The sequence below is a fragment of the Macaca fascicularis genome, chromosome 2 (genome assembly GCF_037993035.2).
Source record: "Macaca fascicularis isolate 582-1 chromosome 2, T2T-MFA8v1.1".
Classification (NCBI taxonomy): domain Eukaryota; kingdom Metazoa; phylum Chordata; class Mammalia; order Primates; family Cercopithecidae; genus Macaca; species Macaca fascicularis.
This window is the reverse complement of record NC_088376.1, coordinates 93,994,961-94,017,390: the sequence shown is the minus strand read 5'-3', so window position 1 is coordinate 94,017,390 and position 22,430 is coordinate 93,994,961.

The following is a 22,430-nucleotide window of genomic DNA, read 5'->3' as shown; positions in this document are numbered from 1 at the left end:
TGGTGGAATCCTTGGGGCACATTCAAAGAGTTTGAGATTTTGTTTGAAAGTCTGTTTGCAGACAGTAAAAATGGATTAAATTGCCTCTCCAACACAAAGAAATGCCAGGTCTCCGTAGAGGTAAGACACCAGAGACTTAAAGTGATACTAGAAGCAAAATAATGAAAAGACTCCAAAATACTGGACCATCTTTACAGCTAATGCTATATACCTTGTGTTTAAGAGTATATACATTAATTGTGATAGAAGGAACCAAGGAAATAAGGCATTCAATAATATGTCATTTCTTGTTGAAATACATTAAGGACAATGGTATATATTATATATTCTTTTTTAAAAAGCACAACAGAAAGTTATTTCTTGCATTGTATTTCTCACTGCTACTCCCTTCTATAAAACTCAGATTCTGGCCAGGCACAGTGGCTCACGCCTGTAATCCCAGCACTTTGGGAGGCTGAGGCGGGTGGATCACATGAGGTCATGAGTTTGAGACCAGTCTGGCCAAGATGGTGAAACCCTGTTTCTATTAAAAAACAAACACAAAAATTAGCCAAGTGTGGTGGCAGGTGCCTGTAATCCCAGCTACTTGGGAGGCTGAGATGGGAGAATTGCTTGAACCCGGGTGGCAGAGGTTGAGGTGAGCTGAGATTGCATCACTGCACTCCAGCCTGGGCAACAGAGCAAGACTCCATCTGAAAAAAACAAAAAACAAAAAAAACACCTCAGATTCTTTGTGTGTAACTTCTAGAAGTGATATGGGTGGATCAAGTAGTATTTATACAATGGCACTGGAATCCAAAAAGTAAAACAAGAATAAAGATGAGACTTTTTAAATCTCTTTAATTGCAACTTTTCAAATAATTCTAAAAGGTTAATTGTTTTATTACTTTATGCATGTTGAAAGCATTAAACTGTATATCTCATGGAAAACGAGAGAAAAAGCTGTTCATAGCAGCCACAGCAAGATCGTGCTAATAAAAAAAGAACCATGTATTTGGTGAGATATCGCTGGTTATCCAGGCTCTAAAGTGCTGACATTTTCAACTGATATCACCTAATAAAGATATAGAAGAGAAGATCAATTACATGGATACTATTTTTTCCCCTCAAATGGCCTAAATTATTATCAGTCTTGCACAAACAGATTAGTATTAATAGCTCTTTTCAAGGCTGAATTAGTATTTCCAAAACTTAAGGAGTCAACTTATTATAGCATTCATTGCATATATAGTTTGTTATATATACTTTTTAAAATTTCTGCATTTTTCATGTGTTCATGTGTCTGTCTGCAGCTTTGCCTGCGTGTTTCCTGTTGGTCTTCACTATGGCAGACGTTGTTCTGGGCTTAAGGGGACAAGGACCTGGCACAGTTCCGGCCCTCAGGAGGAGCGACATTGCGAACACTGAGTGGTGGGCTGGGCATGGCTACAGGTGCCACATTCCATCAGCTACAGAGAGAACACATGCTTTGAAAAATGAAGAAAACTTAATGAAAAAGTACACACTTAAATTGAGCTCTGAAGGAATGTCCAAAATTATTTTGAGAATATTGTTCTTCTTAGTATAAGAAAATACCATGTTCATCTTTGTTAAATTAATGGACTTTATTTTTTAGAGAAGTTTTAGGTTTACAGAAAATTGAGCAGATGGTAGAAAGTTCCTATACAGCTCCTGCCTCCGCCTTGTCCCCATAGAGTTTCCCTATTAATAACGGCTCACATTAGTGTAAGACATTTGTTACAATTGATGAATCAATCTTGGTACATTATTATAAATTGAAGTCCATAGTCTATATTACAGTTTCTCTGTGTTGTAGTTTTATGAGTTTTGACAAATGCACAGTGTCATGCGCCCATCATTACAGTATAATACAGAACAGCTTCAATGCCCTGAAACTTCTGTGCTCTACTATTCATCCCTCCATCTCTTTCCCTGGACTTCTGGCAACCACTGATCTTTTTACTGTCTTCATAGTTTTGCTTTTTACAGAATGTTATATAGTTGGAATCTCACAGTACATAGCCTTTTCAGACCGACTGCTTTCACTTAGCGATATTCATTTAAGGTTCCTCCATGTCTTTTCATGGCTGGATAGCCATGTTCACTTTACAAATAGGAAAAAAATAAAACAAAAAAACTATCATCCATAATCTCAGAGATAAGCTCTATGAACACTTTGGTCATTTCTTTCCAGGTTTCTTCATAGATAGATAAATATACTGAATTATCCTATCATTGATACGATTTCAAAATTTTTTCTGTTACTCAATAATTTATCATGAATATTGTACTATTAAACATCAGTTTGTAAAACCACTTATAATGGCTAAAGATTATCCCATTTCTGGTTGTACTACTTATTAAACTAAGTTTTCATTCAGGAGCATGAAGGTTGTTGCAAACTTTTTGCTATTGTATACAATGCTATGATGAATATCCTTCTTGCCAAGTATTTATTTCCATATCTTTAGGAAAAATATCCTAGACGTGTAATTGCATTACATAGTGGGTAAAACTATCAGGCATTTGATAGAAAAGATCAAGCTCTGCCCTGGAAGGTCTCTAACAATCTCCATTCCCTGCACAGGACAAGAAATTGCACACTTCCCTATACCTCATCAAAGCAAGGTAACATCATTTTAAACAATGTTTAAATTAGAAGATATTTGTCATGCACTTATTGGGTGGTTAGGAGGTTAGGAGAGGGAAGAAGGCACTTGATGATGAAAATAGCACGAACAGTGGCATGAAGGTGAGTAGATATGATCATGCTAGAAAATCAAATACTATAGTGTGGTTGAAGTACAGAGAGTGTTTTGTGGAAGAAGCATGAGCTAAGGCTAGAATGACAGATTACAGTCAGATCACAGAGGTCCTCAAATGCCCAGCTGGATGAATACATGTCTTTGGAAAACAAAAGAGAGCCCAAAGGGTTTTTAAGTATGGTAGTGACCTAAACCAAGCTGTGCTCAGGATTATTTTTGTGGCAGCATGAGGGTAAACTGGAGTAGGCTGATAAAGGATTCCAAGACCCTGTTGAGAGACATGAAAATATTGATGATAGGGATGATTACTGGTTGTTTTAAGGAAGTAACAGTGGGACTGCAGAAGGAAGGATGAAGTGGGGAGTAGGTGCCAAGTGAGGTTCCAGAATTTCTTTGGCCCCTTTGCACCTTGTTTTCCAACATCTTTCTCTCTCCCAGAAACTTCTGTATCTCCAGATGATACAAAGTCCCAACTCAGAGATTGTTGCTTTAACATAGAGACTTTGAGGACCAAAAACAGAAAGGAATTTATCTTCCACTGTGGAATTTTAGGCAATAAGACAAATCAGAAAAAAACATCTTTAGACAGAGGATTTTAGTAACATTTTAGTAACATTTAGTAGCAATTTTTGAGCCATTTGAGAATGCTTCTGTGCTGCCCCCAATAAATTGCTCTGGGTTTGAATTTATTTGTATCAGAAGCCACATAAAGGTGTAAAGTCAAAATCACATTTAGTTATGCAGTCAATAAAACACTCTATTAAAACAGACTCTATTAAAAAGAACACAATGGCATGACCTTGATGCAATGTTTAGTTACCGCAGCTATGATACCAGTTCCTCCAATGGACTCTTAGAACTGTTCACAGAATTTGCGACAAGATCAGAGAAGCTAGTTCAAGGGAAAGGAGCAGAGGAAATGACAGGTTTAGAAGGAGCTAGTGGGTCATCCACATTTGAATGTCCAGTCACAGCTGAAGTGGTAACTGGAGCCCAGAGATGTATGAGTTGCCTGTGTTATTTGGGAATTCCTCTGCACATTCACAATTGTTAAAATTATGAGAATTCCTAAAATTTCCTTAAGACCAAATTTAGGGTTATGTTAGTTGGCTTAACTGAGAGAAAAAAAATTGCACTGTTAGCACTTTGTCTGTAGTATCTTTTTTTCAGCTTACATATATTTAGTTTTTGGCCCATTATAATTTACTTGCCTTTGGACAAGATTATTTTTATATTCTCTCACTAATATGTGTGTGCATCTCCACGTGACTCCTTCTCTGTCTTTTTCTGTCTTCTCTTATATAAGATCTTACTGCTGTCTTCACCATGATCACACTTCGACAGTCAAAAAAAAAAAAAAAAAAAGATATATTTCAGGTGTTTGAGATGAAGGAGGTTGCGTGAGTTTAACCTTCCTTGGTATCCTTGTGAGCTTTCTGTATTTAATACTTGTTTTATCTGAAGCCTGTGGAGGTTCTAAACTATTAGAAGACACACTTTCTGAGAACTACCTTTCTAGTAGCCTGAAGATATATCATTGATGTTGGGCAACAAAGTTATTCTCTGTAATCCTCTTGATGTTGTAAATGAAAAAGAAGACGGAGCTAGCACCATCTGAACTTTGGGCAAACCATTTGCTCAAAAGGATCATCAAAGGACCAAGCCCTGCCAAAATAATATTTAAAAAAAAATCCAGCAGAAAAGGAAAACATTGAGGAGCACGCACAAAAATGAAATTGGTGCAAATTAACTCCATTGTGATTGGAGAGCAATACAAAACAAACTCCCACCACAGCTTCGAGAGGAAAGACACAGAAGACAGACATTGAAGTGGTAGCCTCACAGTAGCCATCTTTTAACAGCTTTCTTTCTTCAATGCTTTAACCTTAAAAAAAGAAGAAGAAGAAGAAAAGAAAGAAAAAGGGAAAAAAGGGGAAAAAAAAGAAAAGAAGAAAAAGGAAAAGAAAAAACTACCCATTGTTATGTCCCCTATTCATCCTTCATTCAAAGTCATTCACTATGCATTAATTACCACTTTCTTCAATGCACGGGGAGCTCCCAAACACATCTTGTTTTCAAAGAGGCACACTTCCATGCCTCTGCTATTTATATGCAGAACCTGCTGAAATTTTCATCCCAATACTTTGAGATCCCTCCCTAATTTCTGCATACTGTAATTGTTCATAAGGGAAAAAAAGACAAAAGAATGATTTCATGCTTCCAGGACAGTTGTTTGCATCTCTTTCATTTTTCTTTCCAGCTGTGACTGGCAGCAGAAGGTTCTTTAGCAGGTGTCCTGCCTGCCCTATGGTAATTTTTAACTTTCCTTCACTTTCTTTTATGTCTGTCACATTTATAGAGACATTTATACCCCTGTTGCCTGGCGCTGTTTTTCTTCCTTTTTAATATCAATCTAATATCTGGATTTTTCCTTAATATGCTATTCTCCTTAGAAGTTATTTCAGAAGAAGGAAAAGGATTGAGTTGAGAGTTCAAAAATCTCATCTAGACATTTTAACTACACAGTATAGTAATTGGATCTCTGACACTCACTTTGCTCTTATTCCTATGGGTCTGATCATAGTGAAATTTGTGAAAACTACAATGTTGGTTAATAGGAACTTAGTGCAGTTACTAACACCACTTCTCAATATAAAGTTTGATTTTTCCAATGCTATTTAAACATCAAAAGGAGATTGATGGAGTTAATTCTACAAGAAAAGTTTAAACATTAAAACTTAATTAGAAAACATATTTGTGAGTCATTTCAGCTATTTATGCAAATTTGTGATGTTCCAGCTTATTCTTGGCCAAAATAATGTTGTTTTAAGGAAGCAAAAAGAAAAGAAAGAAAGAAAGAAAGAAAGAAAGAAAGAAAGAAAGAAAGAAAGAAAGAGTAGAGGAGAGGAGAGGAGAGGAGAGGAGAGGAGAGGAGAGGAGAGAAGAGAAGAGAAGAGAAGAGAAGAGAAGAGAAGAGAAGAGAAGAAAAGAGAAAAAGAATTAAACAGATTGTATATACCTATAGGATTGTAAAAAGAACCCAGCTGGTTCAGGCAAGTTGTAAAAATAATTAATGCAACAGGGTCATAGAATGCTGGACTTGAAAGATTATTCCAGCTATTTTTTTCTATAGTTGAGAAAACTGAGGCCCAAAAAGATAATGACTTGTCCAAAGTCATCCAGGACTAATAAAAGATAGATTCTGGTGCTTCGATCCAATCACAACATATTTTTCATGACATACCTGCTGCTTAGAAAAATTTTGCAGTCTCTTATGGGCACTTTACCTACACAGGCATAATGCATGTTAAGTCTTGCCCACCCCTGGCATGGTCTCTAGTGTCTTGAGGATACAGTCAAGTTTCCACATTGTGGTATACAGCGCCTTAAATAGAGTAGATGCTTTAAAAATGATTGTTGCTATTATTGCTATTGTTACTGTTGCTATTAGTACCAGTCCCTTTCTAGCACTGTTTTCAGTAAAAACTAGCATTTTCTTTTTTTGTATATGTACAGGTTCTATTTTGAAAGTTGTTTGTAACACATATATATTTGTATAATGGATCACATGTATGAAGTTGGTAGTATCTATTTCACTACCATAATCAGGGTCTCTAATAGATCTAGCAAATTGGAAAATATAAATTACAGTAAGGACTCCGAATTGCAAAGGATCTCATAGATTATCTAAGTTCAACAGGTCTCCCACTGATAGCGCTCCCCCTACACTTACATTAGATTTCTTTACATTAAATAGTACAATACATCACAAAATAGATCTAACAACAATTTGAAAGAAAATGATTCCTATGAACAATAGCCACTGCTTATGAAGTGCTTATTTTGTCAAGCACGACATCACAAGCACTTTATATAATTGTCTCTGATGCTTATAAACAACCTCGCAAGTTAAATATTTGCATTTTAGCCTAGGACTAAACAGAGGCTCCAAGGGATGTATCACCAAATGTGTAAGAGTCAGGAAGAGGAAGAGTCAGGGTTCTAACCCAGGTCTGCACAGTTCTAAAGTACCAGTGCATTCCCCCTCCCACCTGACATCCACATTCTTCAATTAGAAGGCAATGGTTCCAACATTCTAAGGAAATGTACTTTATTCCCGTTTCTTCTTTATCTTTTTCTGTGAGTTATTTCTTATATTCTATGGTATTCATCAAAGGGCATTCCCAACCTCTGAATTGCTATACCATGCTTTCAATTTGAACTGTGGCCAGTTCTTGAACTATTTTATAGGTTCAAGGAATCTGAGCTTCAAACTAGAAATGAAATAAACTTCTTAATACAGGTGAAATGTCATTTGATATATACAGTGGCCTTGAATTAAGTGAGTTTAGTTTAATCACACTAACATTCACTCGGGACCCAGCTCTAGAAGATGTCTATGTTCAGGCTCTGGCTCTGTTTCTGCGCAGCTGTGGCCAAGTTCCAACTTCTTTCAGCCTTGGTTTCCCCACGGATCATATGACATGAGTAGTACCTTGCTTGCCTTCCTAATAGAGTGGGACTAGGATAAGGTAAGGCAGTATGATCCTGCATGTAAATATGGTTTGTTAACTGAAATGTATGATACAACATTCCATAATAAATAATGATCCGTGTATAAAAACTCTACGTTTTATGGGCACTTTTTATTAAATATTTGAAAAACAAATTATATCTTAGAGTAATAAGCAAATAAATGAATAAAACTTCCCTTGTGGTGAAGGAGAACCAATATACTACCATCTTTTGGTTTCTTCGAAAGGGAAAATCTAAAGGAACATTTGTCTTATTTTGTTTTTAAAAGTAACTTTTAATAACTAAAAATAAGGAAAAGAAAATCACCCAAATTTTATGATTCTATTTGAAATGTAATTTTATTCTTTAGTTTCTAAGCATTTAAGACACCTTTTTCTTAAAAAAAAAAATTATGGGAAAGTAACCAATAAAATATAAAGGGTAAAGCAAACACTAGGATCATAGGTTCCCAGAGCTGGGTAAAGACTTTGAGCGATAACCTAGTCTGGCTCCCCCATTTGACTCCTGATGAAACGGAGACTTGGAGAGAGAAAGTGATTACCCAAGTTTACCCAGCCCGTGAACTTGGAGCAGGGACTCAAAGGCAGCTTCTTCTAATTCAAACTCCAGGGCTCTTTTTGCTTCACCGCAGGCCTTTGTTCCTACCCATCAAGGACACCTGGAGGGCCCACAGTTTACTTTGTTATGGCTGTAAACTCCTAGTAAAAATGTTTGTCTTCAATTTCACACACCCTTTAGGACATCAAGGCTGCCCCAGAAGCCCTCAGGCAGCCCAAGCCAGACTATAGACAAGACACACACCAGTGTGCGTGTGTTTGTGTATGTGTGTATGAGCGGGAGAGTTGAGGGAGGGCCAGGAGAGGCAGCACATGAAGGGATTTCTAAGAAAAACTGAAAGCAAAAAGATTTCTCTATCCACTGCTGAGGGCTTTTTTTTTTTTTTTTTAAACGCCATCTCCATCTATAACTACATCTTCTTATCAAAGCAATGAAATGATTAATGCTTATGATAAAAAACAGAAATAGCACCCCCATCAGTGCACACTGATTTCCTCAGAGGATTGCTTTTCGTTACAATGTTCCCAAACCCACAATTTGAACATCTGATTATGATTGCTGCTCAGGCATGGCACTATTTATCATTTACATGACTACATAGAACATATCGCTTTTATTGCTTGTACTGTCCTTAGGCTATTATTTAGGTATCATTTAAATTTTTTTATGTTTGTGGGTACATCGTAGGTGTGTATATTTATGAGGTACATGAGCTGTTTTGATAAAGACATGGAATATGAAATAAGCACATCATGAAGAATGGGCTTTCCATCCCCTCAAACATCCCCTCCTTTGAGTTAGAAACGATCCAATAACACTCTTAATTACACTCAAGGTGGTTTAAATAAGTTATTTAAAAATGTACGATTAAGAGCCAGGCGCAATGGCTCATGCCTGTAATCCCAGCACTTTGGGAGGCCTAGGCAGGCAGATCACCTGAGGTCGGGAGTTCAAGACCAGCCGGACCAAAATGGAGAAACTCCATCTCTACTAAAAATACAAAATTAGCTGGGTGTGGTGGCGCATGCCTGTAATCCCAGCTACTCAGGAGCCTAAGGCAGGAGAATTGCTTGAACCCGGGAGGCGGAGGCTGCTGTGAGCTGAGATTGTGCCATTGCTCTACAGCCTGGGTAACAAGAGTGAAACTCCGTCTCAAAATACATAAAAATAAATAAATAAATAAATAGCCTATAGTCACCCTTTTGTGCTGTCAACAATAAAGAGTCATTTTAATGGCTATTTCTGACTGTGTTGAATTATCAAAAAACAAACAAAAAATTGTTTTCAGGAAAGCTTTGAGGGAGTCAGGAGGACATATAAATGTAAAAATTATAATTGGCCACAATATGTAACCAAAAAGTGAACACAAAAATTTTACTGAACGTATTAAATATTGGTGTATATTGGTTTTTAACAAACACATTACTTTTACTCAAAAGCGACTTTCTCTGCATTCATAACGTCAAAATTAAATAAGATATAAGCCTCCTAACATTCATGATTTTTACTTGAGCTTTTTTTTTACTTCACACTTTTTACTTCAGCATTCGCAAATCTTATATAAAAAGCTTGCATGGTGTGCCATGGCCAGGAAACTTGTTTTCCTCGAACATAGCAAGTCTATATCATTACCTAGAACTCTCTTCTGTGACGGATACTTATACAGACATTAATTGGTGATTTATGATGACCGTTTTGGGTTACCAGACAGGCAAAGAGGAGTCCTCTGTTAACTATTGTTTACTCTCTAAAATGTTGTCTTGTTTCCTCTTTAGAAGAGAACTTTTTATTCATCAAAGATTATTAAGCTCTCAAGGGAAGTATAACCAACCATTAATGTCAGTCTTCTGTAAAAACATTAGTTTCTAACATTGTGTTTTTCAGGTAACTCAGTATTGCTTAATAAGGCAATTTTCCCTGGTGCACTTAAATTTACAAAGTGCTAATAAAATGTAGTTTTCTTATGTTTTATGAAACCGTAGAGCAAAAATGGCTCCCACAGAGACAATGGGTCAGCCTGAACTCACTTTGAATGGCAGCCAGGAAGCATTTAAGTGTGAATGTTGTAGAAAAGCAACAGCCTCCCTCCTTTTCCTTCCTCTACCTCAATACCCAGGTGTGCCACTCTTCCTGCCACTACTTTTAGCATTCTCACAAATCCTGTATGAAAACCATTATCTGCTATTATAAGCTGGATATAAGAATTTAGCAATAAAATAAATATTGTATAGCAAGTGTTGATAATTACCTTAATATTAAGAACTCTCAAAAAAGATGCAATGCTATTGGTGATGTTCTAATCCTTTGATTGGATGGTTGGTTCACATGTTTTATAGGTTTTAAAACACATGTTATAAATGTCCCTTTGTATGTTTAGAAGATTTAAAAATGCAAAGTGGCAAATATAAGAAACACTCGAAAAATTATGTATGGACATATTTTCATGAGCAAAAGTTATTTACAATATTGTTAAAATGCTTTTTTTTTTCTTTTTTTCTGAGACAGTATCTTGCTCTGCCGCCCAGGCTGGAGTGCAGTGGCGCAATCTTGGCTCACTGTAAGCTCTGCCTCTCAGAATCACGCCATTCTCCTGCCTCAGCCTCCCAAGTAGCTGGGACTACAGGCGCCTGCCACCACGCCTGGCTAATTTTTTTGTATTTTTAGTAGAGACGGGGTTTCACCGTGTCAGCCAGGATGGTCTTGATCTCCTGACCTCGTGGTCTGCCCGCCTCAGCCTCCCAAAGTGTTGGGATTACAGGTGTGAGCCACTGCACCCAGCCCTAAAATATTGTTCAAATGCTTTGCACCTGAAACTGGACAAGTCTCAGAACTATTAGAACATAAAGCAAGCGATTAATAATAGTTACCCTTATTGAACAGCTACTTGAATCCGATACAATCGTAGATGCTTCATGCATTTTACAGCCTTGTAAGCCTCCAGAGTTGATGTTACTAACTCCATTTTACAGATTCGGAGACATTACTTTGTTCAGGGTTATAGCTAGTAAACAGCAAAGCCACATTTCAAACCCAAGTTTGTTTTCTTTTATAAATATAAATAAAAGCAGTTAATACAATACAGAAAACCATCCAGTGTATCTGAAGGAATACGGAGTGTTATGGCAAATACATTTCTGATCTGATTGTGAGCGTATGACTCTTTTTAATAAAAAAAGAAAGAATTGTTTTTATTTCTTTATTTCTATCTTCTTCACAGTCTCTAAAAGCAGAGATATTTTTTATTTGTATTTATGCTAGTACTTGGTGCATAATAAAGAGACAAATGTGGAATTCACTGATTCTCATAATGGGGTCATGTCATGAATTCTGAATTGGCTCTAACTAAAATCCAGAAATATTGCTAGACTACTCCCTATGGTACTGCTAAAAATTCAAATATAACTTAGAGTGATGAGGGAGAAATTAACTAAAAACAATATTAAAATTTTTTTCCAGTGTTCAAGAGGTTCAAAGTATAGACCTGAGTGCTCTCTTTGGTTATCGATTCTTACCATCTGCTTTAATCACACACTGCAAGATAAACAAAACTCCTACGTCTTTGGGAGGCTACTCCGTGATACCCAACAGTAAGATGATTGGATCACATTTGTGACTGAGGCTTAGTAAGATGCTTAAGTTAATCAAATATTCCACTTTAGCAATAGGATTGCCTGGATTCATCTTGATCTTGACTAATATAACATATACCTAAAGGAAGGTTACAGATTCTACTCTGAAAAGTGAATTTACTTTAAACCCTGTCACAATTACGCTTTTAAGGGGAGTGAACAAAAGTGGTCTTTTAACCTCTCAGACACTTTCATAACTGGGGCATTTTACTTAGAAATGTACAGCCACACTGTTTGTTTGCACCCTCCTCTGTGATTCTGTTGTTTATTTTGCCCACACCACTGTATTTGCACTGAACACAGCTGAGACTCCACCACGATCATGGCCTCTTGTTTGACATGTAAACAGCATCTGGGAGGGGAAAATCCTCCAGAGTGTGGCCTAGTATGTAGACTTGAAGTGGGAGTGTTATTTTTATTATTATTCACTAGACCCTGATTCAGCAAAACCAATCTTTAGGATGCATATGCATGCTTTCCTTTTCCAAGCCCTGTTTTTGTGCTTTCTTTTCCACCAGAGTTATATGTTCAGACACTATTTTGCTATTGAATGTGGCCAAGCAGAGGCTAGCTGGATGGGATGCTGGAGGAGGGATTTTTGCTTTGAGTCAGAGGTTGGACCAAATGACCCTTTTAAATCCGGAGATTCTATGATTCTATGGGAAAGGAGAGAAGGGCAAATATTTATGCCACTTAAATAATTCTAAAACAGATTGCTTTGGCAAAGGTGTATAAAATAGTACGAAGCAGAATTATAAATTTTTTCTAAGCAAATAATTTACTAGTAGTGTTTATTAGCATCCAGACACTCAGTTTCTGCCATGAGCTTGGGTTTCTAGATACTGTTAAAGGGCCACCATGGATACTTCTCAGCATAGTCAGATTTCAGGTACAGGCTGAATGGAGTGCCATGTATTTCTAATTGCTTCATCATGCCTTAATTCTTAGTTTGTATTTATGATTTTTATTTATGCTCACGTCTCATTACAACCTTCCACTCAACATGATGTCAAAAAACAAAATCCATTTTCTTAAAGTTTTGTGCTGTTAGGTGGAAGACTTTACTCCCCTGAACTTGTTTTCTTTATTTGAGAATGAAATCTTTGAGAGTTGTCTCACTCAGTGAAAAACAAAGCAGGGAAAATGGTTAAGGTTGACAAAATTCAATTATTCTCCTGATTTTGAGTCTGGCACATTCTACAAGGCTGAGTGGAAACCATGGTCCCAACTTGCTGGGTGTTCTGGATGAGCCACCTCATCTCTCCTAGCCTCACTTTCATTGTTCCTTAAGGGAGGGAGTGAAATTAGATTGATCTCTAATGTCCCTCCTGATACTCTCACGTTCTAAGAATCTCCTGCCAAGAGCAAGCACTTCTCATTCTTCCTTTGTTGCTGCTTAATCTCAGTATACACTTGGAGATCACTGGCTTCAGATCACTGGCTTTTCTCCATTAAAAAAAAAAAAAGTATACTAGAAATATCTCTGAGGCATAGGGAGGCTGCTATCCCAGATGCACTAATGGGAAATGAGCAGAAAAGAGTACTAGCCAGACCTCTATTGCTCTTGCCCAATCTCTGTCCATAAAAAAGTAACATGGGGCCTCCCATTGTCTCCAAGGGTGACAGACATGTCCATTCCCCATACTGGAAGCCAGCACCGTCCCCCAGGGCCACCACCACCACAGTCGCCACCAGGAGTATTTACATCAGCTTGCACTTTCATCTCAAAAGTCAGAAGGTGGTAAGAAAGGCATCTGCTTTGCAGTAGATACTATGAGGCTACTGTATTACATGTTTCATGGACATTATCTTGTTTAATGCCGCAACACCCCTAAGAAGTCAGTAGTTACTGTTACTATATTAGGATGCATGCCCATGCTTTCCTAATAATAGGAAAGCATTGTGTACAGGAGGACACTCAGATTCCTCCACAATTAAGTAGCCAAGTCAGTTTTCAAGGCAGGGCCATCTGACTCCCAACCTCTCATTCTTTCCAGTTAATCCCACTGCCCACTGTGTATGGTCAATTCGTGGAGTAAGTATCTCAAACATTTATCATTATTATTACTCTATTTTTTAAGAATAAATCTCAAGGGATTTGGGTGACAAAAATGTCTAGGAAAATATTGCAAAATTTTATTCCAAAATGGCAGTATGGCTTTCATCAGCTCTAACCTGGTGTTCTGCAACCTTTTTAGGCTGGTGGCAGTCAATCGCTCATTTGATTCCCTTGCTCTTGAAAGAGCTACTGGCCATCTATTTTTAAATGAAATACAACTAATTTCATTTTGAGAATTCTTTGGAACATTTCATGACATTTGTTGAGATAATTGGGGACATCCTGGAGTGTCACAAAACCAAGGTTGGGAATCAGTGCTCTAAGGACTGAAGAAGCAAATTAATTTTTCTCTCTGGTTTTCTTCAGATAGTTTTATGTGTGGAAACTCAACTTCCTAAGGCTTTCATTATGTGTTTTGACTTCCTTCTCCTTGTTATCCTTTCTCCTCTTCTTTATTTATTGTATATAGACTACTACAGAGCTCATTAATGTATTTCTTGCCCTAAATAGTTTTTCTTCCAGTAAAACAATACCCCTCATTCCAGGAATGTGCAGGTTTTTAGAACCAGAAAGAAGGCTGTGACCTTCTGAACTGCTCTGCTGTCAGACTGAGCAAAGGTGACTCATGAAACACTTATCGAGGTATAGGAAAAAACAGCTCAGCAAGACAGTGCCCTGTCTTAATAATAGGAAAAATACATTTTCAAAGAGTTGTGCTAGGTTTCTTTTGAAGACTCTGCTCATGGTTTTCAAGGTATCTGACCTGACCTGATTGGATTCTGGAATAAGCAGAGCTTCAGCAGAGAGAAATTGCATGCCGTATCACCATGATGTGTTTAGAAGCAAAGTCAAAACAGTTCCTAGGGAAAATTAAATATAAATGTTTCATTCAGGATGGCCCATTTTAAAAGTTCAGTCTCAGAAAATTTAACTATGATTGCCACGTTACTTTTGAAATCTGCTGTCTGTCCTATTACTAGTCAATGACAACTTCTTTCTTCTCAATGACTTCTTGTTCTGCCCATCATGCTTATTCAATATTCAAACATTAATTCACTCACTCAATTAGCATTGAATAGGCACTGCTGTGAATATGATACTTTGCAATGTATATTTCCATTAATCAGCTCTACTACTTTGGGAAAGTCCTTTAACTAATCTGAGCTTCAGTTTCCTCACCTGTTAAAATATGAGATTGGTTGGGATCCCTTCTAGCAACTTTATTCTATGATTTCTGAACAAACCCTAAATTAATGGCATGGATACTGATATCAATATAATATTTATCCAAGTTCAGAAACAAATATAACATCTCTTAGCTCTTTATAAACAACTTGCCCAAAAATCTTTACTTTTATTAACTGGCAACCTAACTAACTAACCTGATGCAGGTCTGACCATGAAAATTTTGCCATTGAAGAGATCTAAGTGTTTCAGAAGCCAATAAGGCAAGCTTGTTTTGAAGATTGGTTTAGTTTTATTTGTTTATGATTCAAAGATTCCTGGCATTGAGCTTACTGCTTAGAAGTAATGCATTTAAGACTTGGTACTTACTACTTCTGTAGCATCAGTAATAGTCCAAACTAGACTGGTGGCCAGACTAGAAACAGACTGTGTCAGCCTTGATTACTAGTCCCAGTGTTCACTATCCTGCTTTTCTGTTTAGTAATAGAAGACTCTGGGTTTTTAGATAAGTATTTAACTGCCCAGCTAAAGTCTGCATTTCCCAGACTCCCTTGAAAGTAGGTATGCCCATGAGGCTGCATTTGAACCAACAGGATGAGAGCTGAAGTGATGTGTGTCCCTTCTGGATCATCTCCTCAATGACAAATCCACTTGCTATGCATTTGCCCTTTCATTCTTCCTGCTGCATGGGAAATGGCCTCTGCTGAACAACCTTGGCAACAAGTATTAAGGGTGCCAGAGCTGCCCACTAGGCATGAACCACTGTCCTCTTAGGAGAGACAGAAAAACTTCTATCTTACATATGCCCTTATTTATCACAGACACTTTGTCACAACAGCTTAGTTTATAAACTAATATGCCTTTAGTTCTGGATTCAAAGAAAATAGTTTTAAGAGACAAAAAATATTAAATATTTAAAAATATCACTTAAAATTGTGATATATATTATATATTATATATAAATATATATATATATTACTCAGCCATAAAAAGGAATAAAATAATGGCATTTGCAGCAACCTGGATGGAATTGGAGACCATTATTCTAAGTGAAGTAACAAAGTACCTCAGGAATGGAAAACCAAATATCATATGTTCTCACTCATAAGTGACAGCTAAGCTGTGAGGATGCAAAGGTATGAGAATAATACAATGGGCTTTGAAGACTTGGGGGGAAAGGGCAGGAAGGGGTGAGGGATAAAAGGTTACGAATTGGGCACAGTTTATACTGCTCAGGTGAGGGTGCACCAAAATCTCAGAAATCACCACTAAACAACTTACTCATGTAACCTGTTTCCCACAGATGTGTGGAAATTAAAAATTAAAATAAAAAATTAAAAAATAGCACTTAAGGAGGAAGGTAAAGGGATGACAGATTATAATGCATTTCAAGAATATGCTGAAGAGAGTGAGTGGGGGTGTCAGAAAAATTAGGAAAAAAAATGACAAAGTCCATTTAAGGATCTCTTTAAAGTTAGGGGCAGCCCTGAGGTCAGTCGAGCCTTGCAGCACCAAGAAGAGTCTTGGATGTCAGAGGGAAAATGTATGATTATACATTTTATTTTGTTATCATATTCTTATACAGTGAGAAGCTTTGTAGCTGGGTAAACTTGAGTTCATATTACAGTTTCCCCATAGACTAGCTACGATGGTGGGCAAGTTTCTCAGTCACTGTGTCTCAGTTTCCTCATCTATAAAAGCGAAATAATAATATGTGTTTCCTCACAGAGTTGTAAAAATCAGAATAATATATAAGTTCAAGTGTGCTTGGTACATAGCAGGCTGTCCTTGAAAGACAGCTGTTATTGTCTTTCTTCGACTTGTAGCTTGACGGAGCTGCTACTACTGATTCAGCTGCAAGCTTGCCGGCATTTTACTTTCTGAGTTGAACTGAGACCACCTCTTAAGGTCTTTCTGCAGAATGCTCCATTACAGCAGTGCCTGCAGTAAGCTCCTAATTCTCTATTCGCAACCCAGGCAGACAGAAAGCAGGTTCATGACTCCCTGCGTTTGTGCTGCGTGGAGGTGAGCATGCTTTCTCAGACATTTTGTAAGAGGCTTGGGTTACTGGGAAGTCCACTCGCAGTTTAGAACTTGGTAAAATTACCTGAACAGGTCAAGTTCCTATTTGTAGTCTCATTTGCAAATATAGAGCCTCAGCCTCGGTGCTCCTCACTTACTTCTTTGAGGATTATTTTTTGAATAATACTTAGTTCTGCAAACGCCTGCCTCAAAGGGCCCTCATCTTTTTGATGCACTTTGCTTCTGCATATTGTGGTGCTCTCATTTGGAAATGGAAGAATTTAAAATGTATGCCACAGAACGTCTGAATCCTCTTATGCACTTTCTAGTTACCCTTGAAATATTTTTGTGCAGGTTGAAGGGACTGCAAGGTTTCTTCAGATTCAGAGCCTGCTTTGTGCTGCTTTCTGAAGTTTTTAACTGGGATCATCTCTTCAGGAATCCAAACTGGGGAGCTGAAACAAAGGACTGTGCTTCTCAAGTTGTCAAAATTGACCAAATATATCCCTCTCATCATTCAAACTCAAATAAACCACAACCAAATCAAATGAAAAAGTTAAACAGGTTGTAAAGGAATCATGACCTATGTGTTCAAAGCTCCCCTAACTCCATTACAGCATGCGTTTCCACATTTTAAAAAATATCTGCATTACGTTTGAAATTCTAATAATGGTGACATATTTATTTCAACTGAATTCATGCCAGCTTTACCATTTAGATAGTCAAGATTATTTATTAAATGCATCCTATGGACCAGATCAGACACAAGCACAGGGCTTTATATTATCTAATTCTTAAGGTTAATACTACAATTATCCCCATTTTAAAGGCAAAGTAACCCAAGTTTATCAGTCTTAAAACCCTAGCATGCCCAATATTTCTTGCTGCCCCTCAAATTGGGGAATTTTTTGGGATTAAGTAGTTTCATTTTGTGATCAAACTTAATCCCATATTCCAGAATTAACTTGAGCGGAGACCAACCGTAATTCCCCCTTGACAACTGGAAATTCGTGGCTTTGGCAGATATCATGGACTCATAGCAAAAATAAAAGATGTTTTGTAAATGAAGACTTTTTATTTTTTATTTTTACAGATACAGTAAGGGTGAAAAGCTTAATGGAATTTAGTACAAGTTCAGATTATTTGAAAATTTTTTTTCTGTGTTAACATTCATAACCCAGATATGTGAAAAGTGTCAATTTTTTTAAATTAATAGCAGGTAGAGGGTTTAAGTCTGTCAAATTAATTCCTCTTCTCTATACACAAAGATCTCGATCTACCGCCCTTCAAAACAATACACGTTGGAGTTAGAGAAAGAACCTCTAGGGAAAGAACCCTGTGGATATTCGGGAGATACTTTTGTCCAGTAGTTATAGAGCTGGTGAGTCCCTTCCTCCTGTCTCTCATGCCCAGGAAGTGCTCCAGCGTCCCCAGCTCAGTTTTCACTTAAGTCCTTCCTCATGGTTGTTTAGCAGAGTATAATTTAGGCCAATTACTTTGCTGATGCCGATTCTCCTCCCTCCTCACCCTCCTCTAAATTCCCACTGTACCCCCACTCCTTCCCCATTTACATTTTTCAGATGAAACGATAGACAGAATGTGAAAGTGAGCCTAGCTCATTTGGCCTGGAGGCTACAACAGGTTGACACAACCAGAGGAGCAAGGCCCACCTGACAGGACTAAGGGAAACACGTGGATGCTGACAGGTGGGCAGGGCATAAGGGGCTCGTGACATGGGGGCTGCAGGTCTCCAGTGTGGTGATCCAGGGACACCATATCCTAGCAACTGAGCAGGGTGTCAAGAGCAGTAAGGGGAACATCTTGTCATTTGACATTTAAAAATAAAAGCCTGTTCTACATTTTTCAGAGAAAATTCCTATTTGAAGGATACCTTGAAAAACAATTAGTTATGAATTGTATCACTTTTTAAGTACTTAAAATTTGTGACATACCTAATAGAAAAAATAAAGATTTAGAGAATAGACTATTAATATTGTAAAGAAGTAATCCAGTAAAAACAACATTATTACAGTAATACATACATTATCATTATTTTATCTTGAGCTACCTTACTCCAATATAAATTCTAGTATTTATACAGAATAGTCATCATATTTAATAATCGTAACAGTTTGATTTATATTTTTTATACTCTTTTTAGGGCACTTTCCCATAACGCATGCTTATTAAATGTTTTGGAATTTACTGTTAGGCATATTCTTAATGCTTTACATGGGTTATTCCATTGGATTTTTTTACAACTTTGAGAGATAGACATCATCATTTCCATTTCACAGAAGGGAAAACGGAGGTGCAGGTTACTTTCTCAAGATCACTATGTCAGTAACTGGCAGACCTAGAGCTCCCTTATTCCGTTCCTGTGCACTTTGATACTAATGACCATTATTACTAAGTCACACTGAGTGGGATTAGAACATTTTAAAATACAATTTATCAAGAACATCTACAATCTTCTCTTGTCATAAAAAAAATAAGGTGCTGCAGTATCTTTTTATACATATTCCATACCTGCCAAGCCCCCACCAAGGGCTGCCACACGTTGGTGCTGGATAGACCACCTGATTTTCCTCATGATAGTCTTATTTCGCATGTGATATTATTGAGTATGATCCATTGATCCATGGCATTGCCTGAAGAGTGAACTAATTGTAGATATTTGTGTCTGCTTCTCTCTGTCCCAGAGTAGATGTGGCCCCAGCTAAGGTTAAAGCCCAGAGCTTTGCTCTGAAAGTCCAGGGGAAAGAGAGGTTTATTTCGGGTTTTTGGCAGTGGGAAGGCTTCTTGGAGCAAGTGGGATTTGAATTGGCGTTTGAAGTCTAGAAAATACAGTTTGTAAATAAGAAAACACACTCCTGACCTTTACAAGTGAAGACCAACTATCAATTGTTTTATTTAAATATTATTTTATTTAAAGATTTAAATATTATTTGATTTAAAGATGAGACTATGTGTGATGAAATAATCTGTACAACTAACTCTCACAACTCAAGTTTAGCCGTGTGCAAACCTGTATATCTACCCCTGAACTGAAAATAAAAGTAAAAAAAAAAGATGAGGCTATAAAATTCATTATTTATATTTTGTTTTGGTTTGGTTTGGTTTGGTTTGAGACAGGGTCTCACTTTCACCCAGGGTGAAATGCAGTGGTATAATCTCAGCTCACTGCAACTTCCACCTCCCCCGCTCAAGAGATCCTCCCATCTCAGCCTCCTGAGTATCTGAGACCACAGGTGTGCACTACTATGGCTACTTTTTGTATTTTTTGTGGAGACAGGGTTTTGCCATGTTGCCCAGACTGGTCTTGAGCTCCTGGGCTCAAGCAATCTGCCCACCTCGGCCTCCCAAAGTGCTGGGATTACAAGCATGAGCCACCAATTTATATTTTTCAGCGAATCTGTACTTCCTAAGCCTCTTTTTAAAGCACAGCATAGTCTGAGCTGATCCAAAATTGAGGCAAAGGAATCAAATGCTGATGTGATGACCATCAATCTGACCCAGAAATCTGAGGACCACAAAGTGTCCCTACCACTTTTCTCTTACTGTGCCAATCTTTAGTCATCTTCCTCAACCATGGTAGACACAACCTCTCAGGATTTCATGCCATGGACATTTTATCTTGCATCTTAGAACCAGTCTTCGAATTGCCACCAGCATTGCCTTCCTTTGAATTATGTCACAATTCTTCCTCCAAAACTCCTTGTGTTCCTATCACTCAAGAAATAAAATTTCTCTGTTTGTGCAGTGGGTCTACTCTTTAAATTAGCCTCAAAGTACTTTCACACGGCACTGTTCACCACTCTTGTAACACGCCTCCAGTCATTCCACCAAGCACATCCTCTGCACCAACTAACAGGCTCTCATAGCCAGCAATTCTCCTATTCATCCTGTTCTGAATAAAATAACCTTGTTCTTTCTAAATCATAAGATTAAAATCACGAACTAAGGAGAGTCTACTAAATGAGAATTGCTTTAATTCCCTCCCAAGACATGCTGTTCTTCAACAGTCTCCCTACATCCTTTCCCACCTTCCAAGACCTCCAATAACAATCACTTCTTACTATATGATATCAGAGTGTGGCTGTGAAGTTTTATGTATCTTCTTGTTTTATTCTGTCTTGTATGATGGGGAGTTGTTTACTTATATTTCCTTAAATAAATAGGTGTCTTAAAGGCAGGTATCATTTATTATTCAGTTTTCTATATCCAGAGTTGTATTTTAACTCTGTATTTTGGCTTTAAAGACTAAGAATTTTATGCTTTTGAATTAATAAATACAGAAGTCTTAATTTAACAACAGGAAAATGACAGCTAGATAAATAGCATAACACCCACAAAGCAAATAACCAATAAATGTTTGTTGATTGAAATGTTGACTGAAATACATTGCCATTTACAGAATGAATTGTCAAAAGAGAACATTCTTTATTCTTTTCCAGTTCTACTATAGCCTAAGATAGAGGTGACTAAAGAAAACTGTTGATTAGGGCATCTTTCTTGTTTCTTTAATATTTTTTCATGGCCAACTCTAAGCCCGTAGAAAAATGATTTCTTATCTTCTAGAAAGTGGCATTGCTTTTGCATAGACAGTTTTTTTTTTAATTGTTAAATAAACACACATCACTAAGTCAAATTCACACTGAGAAATTGAGAAGTTTAAGTTCTGGCGACCCAACTCTTTGATATTTTAGAAGATTGTATAGTTCAATGTATTCATGTGAGTCCTCTACAGGTGATTGCAGATGATAATGGATAATAACTTACATTTATGAACACTTTACTGTTTATAAGAAGTTTTCATATGCAGTATTCTTTAGCCCTCACAGAAAATTTGTTGAGTAGATTTTGGCCTCATTTTTCAGGTAAAGAAACACATTAGTTTAAACGTCTTGCCAAAAGTCATGTACCTAGAATGAAGTTGAACCCAAATCTTTTGACTCCTAACCCAGTGCTCCCCAAAGCCTCATGCAGAAATAGAGCAAGGACTGTGCCCTGGCCTCTTGAAAAGAGAAAACCAGGGGTTGTACAACCACTCTGGTTGATAACAGAATAAAACTCGAGAGATAATACTGCCTCCTCTCGTAGGGATTTGGGAGATGACAGTGACAATCTTGAGCATTGAAGTGGACCATGCAGGAGGCAAGAAGCACCAGAGCAAGAAATCAAGAGAGATGCATCCAAGAGGCCAGGACTAATCTGGTATCTCCAAGAAAGTGATTAGAAACAAAATCAAAAATAAAGCCAAGACCTAATTCTAAAATGTTCTGTACCTGGAGGGAAGCTTGGTCTCTACCTAATCCCAAGGAAGGTGTGATTGGACCAAAAAAATGGTCTCACTGTTTCCAGCACCTTGCACAGTGCCTGACACTGGAGGCACAGAAACACCCTATAAGTTTAGGACTGAACTAATGTAATTGAAATGAATACAGGTATGCTTTGCCTGGGGAGGCCTAAATGTTTTGCTCATTTCATGTTAAAAAGGCCAAAACAGAAACATGCAAATAAAATGTGTAAATCACAAGTAACATGGTTAATGTAAACATCTTCACTGAATCTTGAAAACAGTAGAACAAGAAGGAATCTTGGAAGTTTAGTGAGAGGAATACAGACTCTGCAAAATATGTCGTCTCTGCATCACTTCAGCTGTTACTAATGTAA